Source organism: Trachinotus anak, unplaced genomic scaffold (genome assembly GCF_046630095.1).
Source record: "Trachinotus anak isolate AG129_WGS33_773 ecotype Australia unplaced genomic scaffold, CSIRO_AGI_Tana_v1 ptg000007l, whole genome shotgun sequence".
Classification (NCBI taxonomy): domain Eukaryota; kingdom Metazoa; phylum Chordata; class Actinopteri; order Carangiformes; family Carangidae; genus Trachinotus; species Trachinotus anak.
This window is the reverse complement of record NW_027273858.1, coordinates 18,145,372-18,157,975: the sequence shown is the minus strand read 5'-3', so window position 1 is coordinate 18,157,975 and position 12,604 is coordinate 18,145,372. Positions and strand designations below refer to the sequence as shown.

Genomic DNA, 12,604 nt, shown 5'->3' with positions numbered 1-12,604 from the left:
TTTTGTTGCCTAAAGTGACATGATTACAAAGTAATAACAGGAGTCCTCACTGTCACATTACAGATTGTTTAAGCATATGCACTGATATTAAGATTAAAAAATAGTGAAACTGCTAAAAACCGAGCTATATAATATGATTTAATATGGTACTTGTCTTGTTCTTGATGCAGAACTTGCCTCCATGCACGCACAGATCAGAGGTCAGGCTCAGCTACATCTGGAGCTGAGAGGGTGTCGGTATCTGGCTGAAGCACTCCTCAGGACTAATGTAGGGGCTTGAACTCATGTTCAGTGTGCTGGACTGGTGTTACTACATGCACGGTAAGTAAATACAAAATATTATTGCCCACATCTACATGCAGCCAAATAGATTATGCCTCATGTTATGGCTTTAAGCAGTAGTTTGTAACAGTCCAGCTCTTTACACTGCTCCCAGCTACTGTGCCAGCTACTGTGGCATTGTTTTTGCGCAGGGACGCTCCTGTTTTAGAGCACAAAGTGTGCACAACTTGCAGTTGCTGCTGTTAGTCTCTCTAGTTGATGATTTACTGAAATGTCATAAATCAAACTCACTTATAGGCATAGGTCAAATCAAAATAGGCTTGTAAACATACTTCTATATGTATGCTGTTGACAGTTTGGTGTCTGTGGCATTGTTGAAATTTTCCCTTCTGGGCAAAAACAAAGAGATTGTTTGTTAGTAAAAGGTCAACGCCTACTCAGTGGTCTTGTGGTGCACTTAGTTTGTGGGTGCACAGTAAATCGGAATATGCACGGTGTTGTGACTGTTAGTGTAATGAGGGCTTTTCTTTACATATTGATGTTGACCTATTGTTGCTTTGGAGAGCTTGTCTCTTGGTGGGCGTGCACAAATAGAATATGAGAAGCAGATGGGATACAGAATAACGTTAAGGGGAAGTTGGAGTTTGGAATGCAAGCGCATGTCTGAACATAATGCTGTGAGATTAGGATATGTTTTGGATGACAGTATCTGCTATAGCCTACACTAAACTTACTTTCTTTTGGAGGGTGTGTGTGTGTGTTTGGACAGGGTGATTGAAGAACTGCAATATGGGACATTTTACAACCTGTCTGATATCTTCCATCTCCATGCCATTTTAACACAAATCATTTATCACTATAGGTAGGGGACTCTATCCTTCACAACCATTCACCATTTGACAGACATCAAATTGTGCTGTCTCTTTGACATGTGTCTAGAGGTCTTAAGTCTTCATTTAAATTGCAAAGCCAGTAGAAACAAGCCTTCTTTGAATGCATTGTGTGATGTTTTGGCTGAAAACACTCAGGCCCCGTGGGATGACATGTGTCATCTGCCATCACTTCAGAGCTGCCTTCACTTCACACTAACTGATGAGGGTTGGTGTTGTCTAATAACTCAAGACCCTTGTCAGGGAAGGGGGGGGGGGGGCACAGGCTGACACTTGAATGAGGGGTAAACTAGGAAGGCTGACTGTACTGAAGAGTGCTGGGAGATCATAAGTATTGCAGTTTGAGTTAAGCAGAGAGAAAACGTCATATTATGAATGCGGTTTAGTTGGCCTGCATCTAACTGTAACAGAGAAACTGGTTGAATGGAGGGTAGCATACTGCAGTCTTAGTTAATTAAAGGTATTCACAGCTCTCACCTCCTCTTAGCTCAGCTTGGAGTCTTGAATGGAGCTGTCACAGCCGCTGGTGCCTCCTTGCCTTCACTACAGGATTGCTTTCTACCAGTGGGACCAGATGTAACCTACATCTGCCAGGCTTCATTAGCTATGTCAATCTAGATAGCACTGTTCATTCTGGCTTCACAAATGTTTTTTTTGTTTTTTTGTTAAATCGTCTATTCAGTTTCCATATTTAGGCAATTATGATTTACAATTTGACGTTTCCAGCACTGAGCTTGAAGTCATAATGTATCTTGTGCTGGAGCAAATTGGCATTGTGACTTTAACAAAAGTTGATCAGTCTTTAAGGAGGATCACAATCTCTGCAGGGAAATTCTCCATTTTACACTTCAGCAAGCATCTTTCATGTTTTTCAGTATGTCTGAAAATTTCTTTGCTTAAAATTGATCTTGTTTGATATTGATTGATGTTTTAATTTCTTAATAGGATTGGTCCCTGTATTTCTCACCTTAGCTTTGCTCCTCTGCATTTGATATTATTAGACGCAGTTTCCCTTTTAATCTATGATGAGGGAAATGATTTTGAAGCCTCCATGAAAGAGATTTCCTACCTTGAATACAGATGAATGGTGAAACAGTTTTATATAGGGAATAAGCTGCCTGCAGCTCCCAGCAGGACATCTCCATCTGCATTGCTTTCATGTGAGTGTTGTGTAAAATGGACTTTCCTTAAATACACGATGAATACTAATCCATATTTGATCTGCTTGCATATATTTGATACTTATATTCACAATTTTGCTAGCCTGGATGATTTTATTTTATGAATTATGTCCCTCATGAATTTATTTCTATGTTTGGATGTTTATTGAATTAAAAACAAGGTTAAGTGTGATTTGAAAACTCTCTGTAGAGTCCAGAATGGCCACGCCAATGAAAAACTTTGGATGAGTTGTTATGGGTTGTCCCTCCACCTTGTGGCAGGGCAGTGCACAGCAACCCAGTCAACAATTACACACACAGCCCATCCCCACCCATGTTTTCCCTAAATTGAGATATTTCATTATAAGCAAATCTATTTGCGTCAGCAGACCAGCAGGTCTTCACTGACTTGTAGTATTTGCTCACTGTAATAATTGTGCTTAGAGTGGGACCCATCCAGGGTTTAAGTGTTTATGGATGAACTCATGTCATGCTGTGCTGTTGGAGGCCAGTTGTAATGCAGAGCTATATTTAAACTTCCCCTGGGGTGCCATTAAATCATGTAATTTCTTCGTCAGGCCTGGCTGACCTCATTTTAATACCGACATCAGACAGCATTAAGAAGAAACATTACAAAAAGGAATATTGAATTTTGTATCTGCCATGCTATCTTGAATTTACATTTAAGCCCCTTTTCAAACATTGTTAGCATGTGAGACTTACAAGCAGAATAAGCTCACAGTCCTTACATTTGGATGTTGGACAGGCAGGAGCGTGATATTATGTGTTGTTGTGATACGGATGTGTATTTGTTTGTGTCGGCGGCCAGGAGGTAGAGATAAAAAAGGGCGGCTATGTATAGTTCTGTGAAGCTCTCAATCCATTTGGACCACCAGGAGAAATGAGAGAATCATAAAAGGTACATGCATTAGAATACTGCATTGTTGTTGTTGTTTTTTTTGTTGCTTTGCTGGGGATAAGAATATAAAAAGTGTTTTTCACTCAGTTAAATAGGTTATAAAACTTTAATTGTGTTTCGCTGTATTATTTTGGGGAAAGAGGGAATACACTGAAACATCACTCTGTATTAGAGCCTTATAGAGCGTAAAATTCAATTAAGCTTTAGGTTCTTTTATCAGATAAGTGAGTTTGTGTTTGACAGTGTGGGCTATTAATACTGTGGACTCTACAAATGTCTTCAGTTAGTCCTGTGTCACAGTAGAAACCCTGGTCTGTTAGCTCCTGGAACTGCAGCAGTCCTAACCTTGAGTGGGTGTTCACATCCACAGGGGATGGAAGATTCCCCTGCTCTCTTTAGAAGCGGGAGAGGGGAGAAAAGACAGACTCAGAGACAGATATTTATAGAGAGAGTGGGAGAAAGTGAGATTGTGGCTTGAAAGGTTAAGGTACAAGGGTGCGGCAGAATGACAGAGGAGAATGACAGAGTTGTTGGGTGCAACAGGGTGATGGTGGAGAATAAAGATAAGGCAAGAAGATTTAGAAATGGATGATAGTGCAGACATCACCAGAGGCTGTGTGGACCCTGCTGTAAATGAATGTGTCTCTGTAGGTAAGGACAGCACTTCATCGTCTGAGCTGACCCTAATTAAGTCCTGCAGATATTGTGAATGACTCACCGGAGGGCTAGAGAAAATATCTTCTAGGGGTATGTCCTACCTTTATGTGTCCAGTGTTCTCCTACTGCGTCATCCACTTCTCACTGTATCAGCATTACTTTACTGTCCTGATCCTAAAAGCAGATTATTAATGCCACGAGAGGATCTGAAATATTTATTTGCTGCAGAAATAATACAGGTAGCTGAGGTTATTAGCATAGTCGAGGATATTAGCATAGTTTAAGTGAAATGGGCTTTGCTGAAGCATTATTAATGTTGAATTTCTCATACATAAGTCAGAATTTGAACTCAAAGTCTTAATATTCCCATCTGGGTAGAATTATGTCACTAAGCAGACAGCTAAACCAGTAAATCACTTCCTCTGAAGTCAAATTTGCCCATATCTGTAGCTCTTTTTTCTGCTCTGACAACTGAGGCAACCATTTGTTCCAGGCACCCAAGAATCTATCGGCCTTATGACATCGAATCTCTGCAAGGGCTACAGAGTCCCAGGGCCCCCCCCTGAGCTGTAATTACTGTCTCCTGCCTACTGAGATTGGCCCTGCACTAAATCTCCTTGATGTTGTCAGTCAGCCATCCAGATAGGTAGGTGGACAGCCAGGAAAAAGGCAGGGACTCCTGGAAGCGAACCCCTCTCCAGGGCGTTTGATGTATGGACTGACGTGGGCTGATTTTAACGGATGGTCTTTCCTCCTGCGCTGGGCCCTTCTGAAGTCATTGTCACACCAGGCAAATGTATCCGGGAGAATAGATGGGAGTTTGCCGTGTTCAAGATAGGGTGGAGAAAATGTTGTGTTTTGGACACACAGCTGATGAAACACACAGTTGCACAGACAGCTATTTTCCTGCTGTAAAAGGAGGAGGAGTTTATTAGTGCTGGGCTGTCAAGAAAAGGAATAAATGAGGAGGATATGTAGAGGGAGGTGTTAGTAGCACCTCAGATGTTCAGCATTGTACTTTTGTGTGTGTTTTGCGAGTACAGGTACTGTATATTATAATTAGTTTGATCTATGTTATGTTTTTTTCTAGGAAGACATGGTTAATACAGCAACAGTGAATGTAGTTTCAGGTAGAATACACAGTCTTGGAAAAAGTAAACATTGGAAGAAAGGACAATAGACAGAGCATCAACAATATCTATGATCGATGGGTACGTGGATGTTTCATGTTCTGTTTGTTTCCAATCATTTAAAGTAACAAGTACTCAGTCTGGTTTTGATGTAGACAGCTGAGAGCACTGTTGAATTTAGTAGCAAATGTTTCAGTTTATTGTTACAAGGATGTTTTGGACTTTGTGTTTCCTTTATGTTGAAATTATTATTATTTTTTTTTTACAGGACAGGAATTAAAGAGGAAGTTTTAAAAAGAAGTTTTAAAACATTTCATCGAGCTTTGTTCCAGGCTGAGAGGGTCTGATGATTAAAGGTGTTGATTTTCTGAGTGGCTTTTAGTGTGAAATGTTGATTTGATTTTTAGGTTGTTTTCCAAAAATCAATGCATGGCTTTTGAAGCTAAGATGAAATAATCAGACTTTAATAGGTTGGAAAATGGCTGTTGATTATATGGTACACCACTCACCACCACACACCACTGTGTGTTAAACAAACGTTGATTAAATCGTGACAGTAGAGTGACACTGAACACAATATGCAAAAATATAAAACTTTGATGAAGCATGCACAGTAAAATTCATTATGCACAGTAATTCACCACCATGCACAGTAGTGTGTCAGTCCACAAGAAAAGTGGGACCAGTTGTGCTTTGAGCTCGTCTGCCACGCTATCAAATTTACTATGAGAAGTGAAAGAGAAAAAAAGAGCATGAGAGACAGATAGCCGAAGGGGCTTTTTTTTTTTTAAGGCCTGCTTAGTTGAGCACAGTTGTTATGAGAGTATCAATGCACATTACGACACACTGCCGTTCCACTCATTTACAACATGCTGCCAGTCCTCAAATGGGAATATCATAGTTACTGTATTTAAAAGTCACATTCAATATTTGTTATTCTTCCAGCTTGAGTTGGAGAGGAATGTTAATGAGCCTTATAAGCTATGCAGAGCTTTGACTCCTTGTCACTGCACTGCAGGTTTTATCCTGGCTTGTGTGGTGCAACACACGGTGAGTGCTTGACTCTCATGCCCCTTATTTTCCTAAAACTGGGCGTAAATGCAGTGTTCGATGTAGTTCAAAGCTTGAAACCAAGTAATTATTGCAATCTTTGAAATGTGGAGAGGCTTGAGGAGGACGGCTTTATTATTAGAAGGAGGAGGACAGTATCAGCAGGTGGAGTTCTGGTGGGCTTCAATAAAGGCCAGGCACATCAGTTCCTCTCCTTGCCTTTAAAAGCAGCAGGCAGCCTAATAAGCCTTTTATTTTTATTTATTTATTTTTGTTGGTTGAACTGTGAGGCCTCTGCTCGTCTATGGACTGTTTACTGTTGGCTTCAATGTCAGTTGTCTCTCTTTGGAAGAATCCCAAATAAGAACGGGTCAATACAGGAAACTCTCAGAACAAAGAAAGAAGTTAATGGTTCACTTTCACCCTGTGAAAGAGAGATCAATAAAACAAATGGATGCATTTAACACAGTATATTTCAAATGTCTGGCATGTCCTTAAAAAAGCACAGAAGACAGGAGGGGTTGGGCTTGATGGGATCAGTGTATGAAGTAAGTCTACCAGTTTGAATCAGTTAAAAATGTTTTCTGTTCACCTGTGAATGTCAACTACACCATTAAAAAAACAACAGTCTCCTCCCCCTGATCACATCACTCCTCAGTGGTTAGCGGTGTTTCATGTCACAGCTAAAGTTGTAAAAACTCACACCATTAGGTGATGGTTTTCAAAATCTTGCCTCTGATTTGGTGCTAAAAGCGTGAGTGCTAAAACTGCACGATTTTATTGAGTAATAAAATTTCCATTTTGTGCTCAGATTGGAGGAATGATGTTCCTGCAGTGTGTCTGCTCATGTCACATCACCATGGGTATCTGCTGGATGGCTACACACACATTTTGTGGTTGGTAATGTTGATTGAGCCAATATTCTGATAGTCATTGTAGTGATGTATTGATATTAGATTTCTTTCATACCAAAAACATGAAAGTTTTGTTCAGTTTGTCTTGTATTTTCAGAGGACAGAAACCAATATACATTTACGACTTCCCCCAACTAGTCAATGGAAACGCAAGTCTGAATTAATTTAGCAAAAACATTTGTAAACAACCTGATGAATGAAAAGATTTTCCAATATTGAAAAGTGCTGATTGGGCTCTCGCATGTGGTTGTTTTTACACTTCTGACTTCCCCGCGCTGAGTCTCAGTCTGCAGATGAAAGAGGGACAAGAGACTCTGAGAATGATGGCGGCTGGCTGTGACACTGGTGGCAACAGGCTTCTTTGTCTGAGTCTGGAGGCAAGGGGGGAGGGTTGTGTGCAGCCAGAAGGAGGGTAAAAAGGAGAGGTGAGTGACTGACGGGCATGTGTCAACCCTCCTCCTATAGTAAATGTGGAGGGGGGGACAGGGGTGGTTCGCTAATTGGGACGAGATGTAAAAGTTCATGTCACTCATCATCATCTTCACTAATATGTTTGGAGGCAAAAGCCAGTGGAAGCATAGAACTGACTGATTAGTCACAGGAGTTGGGGGGAAGGCTGCATTTCCACTCAAAACAATCTTTTTTCAGAGGGAGCTCTTGTACTGATAAGATTGGTACCACACTGTGCCACTGAACACAAAGCTGTCTGCTTTAATTATTGAGCATCTGTATATTTAATTTGCAAGGCAGTTTCAGAGAGTGACCCTGTGAGACCCAGGCTTGATAGAGACTGATATTTTTTTCCTCTTTTGCACACGTGAGTTAATCACTCCTGCAATGATAGCAATGTCATGGATTGTTATGCTGGTCAAAATAAAGTACAGGTCTTGGCCCTCCGGCATCTACAGTTTCTCTCTGACCTTGAGTTGTTCCCTTCTTTCAGAACCCCTCATGTGATGTCCTGAGGGAAATAACGCCAAAGAGAAGGAGCGCAGGATGCAGCTTCTGGAACTGACTGTGAAATTAATGGGAGACACGTTATTCCAGCACACTGCTTAACCAGTGTGAAAAACGGATAGTGACAGCGATAACAAAGCAGGTAATGAAATAGTAAGTGCTCTTCTTACTGTTATATAGCACTTTCTTTACTTGTATTTCACTCAGACTTAAACAGTGGGATAATACTGAAGCAGCAGTTGATAATTGTTATTTGATGACAAGATTATTTAATTTTACATAATTAATTATTCTTGTTTTTCTCTCATACTAATTAAACATTGCTTTCAAATAGCTGCAAAGTTTCAGCAGGTATAATTACGCTTAATTTACCAGATAATTGGGTTTATATGCCTCCAAAAATTTCCAGTCTCTTTTTAATGACTATTTAATACTAACAGTTGGCAGTTTCTCTTATCAGTAATTCCTGCTCTTGAATCTAACGATCCGAACAAAGCCAATCAGTTGTATGGCCTAATTTGAGTGGCTTTTAAAACCTGCTAAGATCTCATTTCCATAACCCTCTAACTGGGAAAACAACAGCAATTATGAGACTGGTATTAGCATGAAGTGACACCCCTGAGCTGCAGTCATGAAGCAGGTGGGTAATTGGCCCTGAGCTGTACAGTGGGCACTCTGCTGGACTGTCCTTGTCTTGTGATGGGGACACCGGCTGCTCCACAGGGCGGACTTATCAGCTCGCTGCCCTCTGTGCCAGATGCAGCATTTCATAATTAACCAAGTGAGACGCTGCAGTTCTGTACTGTAACCAGCTCTGCTGAAGCCGTGATCATACGTGTGCAGCAAATGTGTTGCTCCTCTGTAGTCTCTGCTCTCATTTCATCAGATGTACAGTATGTAGGTTATTTGCATGTGGACAGTGTGTTAGCGAGAGAGACAGAGTTTTATTGCTGAGAATGAAACTGGACTCCAGAGGCCTCCCTGGTGTTAATTGAGGTGTAATGTGATTTGTTTTGCTGGCCCTTCCAGCAGCCGTACCCAGTCCATTGAAGCAGATCCCCTGTGATTACTCTCTAATGGCCTCAGCTAACTCTGTATGCTTTAAACAACCTGCAACTGCCGAAGATAAAATGATAAGGTTAATGCTGCAATGACACTATGCAAAGTGAATAACCATTTAAACAGTCTGTCTTTACAGCACCGCTGCAGTGTACTTAAGAGAACTGTCCTTAAATACAATGACGGTTTTCAAGCAGATGCAAAGCCAAAGAGCTGTTACTGGTGCAGTACCATTTGCCTCTGGTGCAGATCCATATTTCTTTGCCTAGATAATTACTTAACCGACAGCATCCAGCAGACACAGTTGGGAGAGGTGCACACACAGACCTTCCCTTGTAGGACATACACTGCAAGAGTCCTCTCTTTCAGTTCATTAAGTACCTGTAGCCATCATTCACCGTCATTCACTGAACATAATTGTGTGAGTTGGTAGAGTCTGGTGATATCCTCATCCCAATATAACATGCCTTTTTTGATGCTCAAAGCACCAAAGCGTTAAATTAGAAAAAGTCAACATGCTGGTCCTGTTCCCAATGTAATGACACAGTTACTCTATCCATGGGAATCCACAGACCCAGACTTCATTTTGATCTTTTTATTGAGAACTGGTTTTTACCAAATCACGACTTCCAGCTGTTAAGCTCCACCGAGAGGACGAAACTATTCAACAAGACAAGAAGTTTACGAATACATATTGTAGGACTTTGTTGCCACAAATCAAATTAAGTCATTTCAAACAAGACAAACAGCAGTCAGAGAAAATAAGTTTTGGGTGAACTGCATCATCAACAGGGATGGGTGTCGTTAAGACTCATTAAATGCTACTACTTTTATCGATACTGTTTATTAACCCGGCACTTTAACAGTTCTGTTTTTGGTACTTTTAGTTAATTTGTAAGGGGAAAAAACAAATCAACAACAGAATTAACATTATTTTTTTTTATCATGTACTCAATTAACATTCTTGAGTAGCAAACTTTAACAGCATTGTTTTGCATCACTATTATAGACTGATTTTGTAATGATGGAAATGTAATACAAATGTAATGCACCATGAGTCACTACAGGACTTTTTCTGTAACAGTATTTTTTTTACTGTGCAGTAGTTTGCCAGCAGCCCCCAAACATTACATCTGCAATGATGCTCTGTCCATTTCAGACTGAATATAAGAAGATACCCTTAACAATCAGCTGGATGATGGTCACTTTTCGTCATTAACCCATGTTTGTATAATGAAGTTAATCTGTGTGTGGGCTCCAGGCTGCTAGCGAACAAAACACTACGAGCTAGACAGTTGAAAACTGTGCATTTCTCGGCCTGTATATGATGGACTTTTACTAGATATTTTAAGAGATTGCTTGTGTTTTCTGCTCTTTCATGCAAAAGACTTTTCCACACTTTTGAATGTTTAGTTCCCTTCACGATTGTCACTAAGAGCAGAGTCTTTGTGTTTGTGTGCGTGGAGCACCATGACAGAGCTGCCCCTGCTCCTATCACACACAGTGAGGGAGAGATGCAGATGAATGTCTGCATTGGGAATAATGAAAATGCATCATAGATGAACATCTTAAGTACAGAGAGCGGAGCAGATAACGTAGGAGCTAATGGCACAATCCCTGACCTCATCTTTCAGAGACACAGGTGTTCAATTAGAGTGAACAATATATTTCAATACATTTCACTTCTATTCATATGGTGCCAAATCAAAATATACATTATCTCAGGGCGCTTTACAGAGTAAGGTTAAGACCTCACAGTATTATACAGAGAAACCCAACAGTTCCCACCATGAGCAAGCATTGGAGGAAGAAACCTCCGACATAACCAGACTCAGCGTGGACGGCCACCTGCCTCAACAGGTTGGGTTGAGAGGAGACAAACACGGGAAAGAGGAGGAGGAGAGGGGAGAGGGGAGAGGGGAGAGGGGAAGAGGAGCGATAGACCAGGAACAGCTGTTTGTCGTATTCAAGCACTGTTTGACCAGTTGTTATAAATATCACTATTGTCATTACCTTTACAAGTGTAATAGTGTTTTTGATAATAACAACAGCAATGAGCAGCACCAATTGATGATGATGTGATGATAATAATGACGATCATAGTAATGAATGTTGTAGTGGCAGATCTGGATCCTGCAGCTCCACAGTCAGAGATACCTGCAGGACGAGGACAGAGAAGAGACAATACAAAGTTAATGACATGCAGTAGTGTGAAGTAAAAGCATGGGGAGAGAGAGAGAGAAGAAAGAAGAGGTGCTCAGTGCTTCATGGGAGTTCCCCCAGCAGCCTTGGCCTATAGCAGCATAACTAAGGGATGGTTCAGTGCTACCTTGAGCCAGCCCCATACATCCCTATAAGCTTTATCAAAGAGGAAAGTTTTAAACCTAATCTTAACTGTAGAGAGGGTGTCTGCCTCCTAAACTCAAACTAGGAGCTGGTTCCACAGGAGAGGAGCCAGATAGCTGAAGGCTCTGCCTCCCGTTCAACTCTAAACTCTAGGAACCACAAGCCTGCATTTTGAGGGTGAAGTGCTCAGCTGGGTTAATGGGATTCTATGAGGTAATGGTGAGGTTGATGGAGTTTGGTCATTAAAGGCTTTGTACATAAGGAGAAGGATTTTACAGGGAGTCAATTCAGAGAAGCTAACACGGGAGACATATGATCTCTGTCTCCACTTCCTGTCACTACTTGCGTCGCAGCATTTGACTGCATGAAATGATTTGCGTCAATACATATATATATTCAGTAGCAGCAACATGAGACAATGAGATTCTCTTTTTCTATTATGAAAGGAACAGGCTACCAGGTGCAAGTCTGTAGGGAACATATTTATTTATTATAGGCAGGCGTATTGAAGTGCGGAGCTATACCTGACTTAACCGATTATTCTTGAGTGACCTTTCTGCATTGGTGCCACTGCACTGCAGTTCATGAATGTTTAATGGAAAGGCTTGCTGTTTTGGGCCTGCCAAGCTAGGTTTGCAGCCTGACAGAATCATACTAACTCAAAGGCAGAGTGGAGGTTAAAAACAGTGGGTGCCACAAACAGAGTACACCAAACACAACCTCTGACAAGTAAACACCCCTCAGACCCAGAGTAAGCAGGTGAGTATTAGATGAGGGAGGCATACAAGTATTCACAAAGACGCACACAAATTCCCACTCTCACTTTTACAAGTACTCACAAGTACACGTTTTGATCTCACATTTTATCTTTTTAAATTGGATCTTCGACCTTTTTCAGCTTTTACAAGCACTGTGACCCATATTATATTAATTAATGCCATCAGATATCACTCAAGAACCCTAGATAGATAGCTAGATCGCTAAGATGGCAAATAACAAGCTCAGGCAGAATGAGAAGGCACGGGCAAAGCAGAGAATGAGAGAGTGACTTTGTACAGAGAACACGAACAACAGGATGTAGTGCTGGTGAGGTGTCATTGCGACAGTGTCTTCTTTACAGCGTAGCCCACAACCTGCATCCACTGATGCCTTCTGTCTCCTTGTTTTTCCTACCTACCACTATAATGTATTCCCGAGTCACAAAACACTTTCAAATGAGAACAAAAGAAGAGAGTAACAA

The 12,604-nt window shown here is 41.0% G+C and overlaps 1 long non-coding RNA gene across 7 annotated transcripts in view; it reads left to right on the top strand.

Moving 5' to 3' along the window:
- The window catches only part of LOC139623167 (uncharacterized), a 166,825-nt gene that overhangs the window by 2,067 nt on the left and 152,154 nt on the right, over positions 1 to 12,604 (top strand). For 6 of the 7 annotated variants that reach the window (XR_011691437.1, XR_011691438.1, XR_011691436.1 and 3 more), the window contains exons 2-3: positions 171 to 321; positions 7,946 to 8,101. This is a non-coding gene — a long non-coding RNA (uncharacterized lncRNA). Of the gene's footprint in view, positions 1 to 170; positions 322 to 7,945; positions 8,113 to 12,604 lie in introns of all 7 variants that reach the window. The other variant, XR_011691442.1, reaches the window with a different exon arrangement.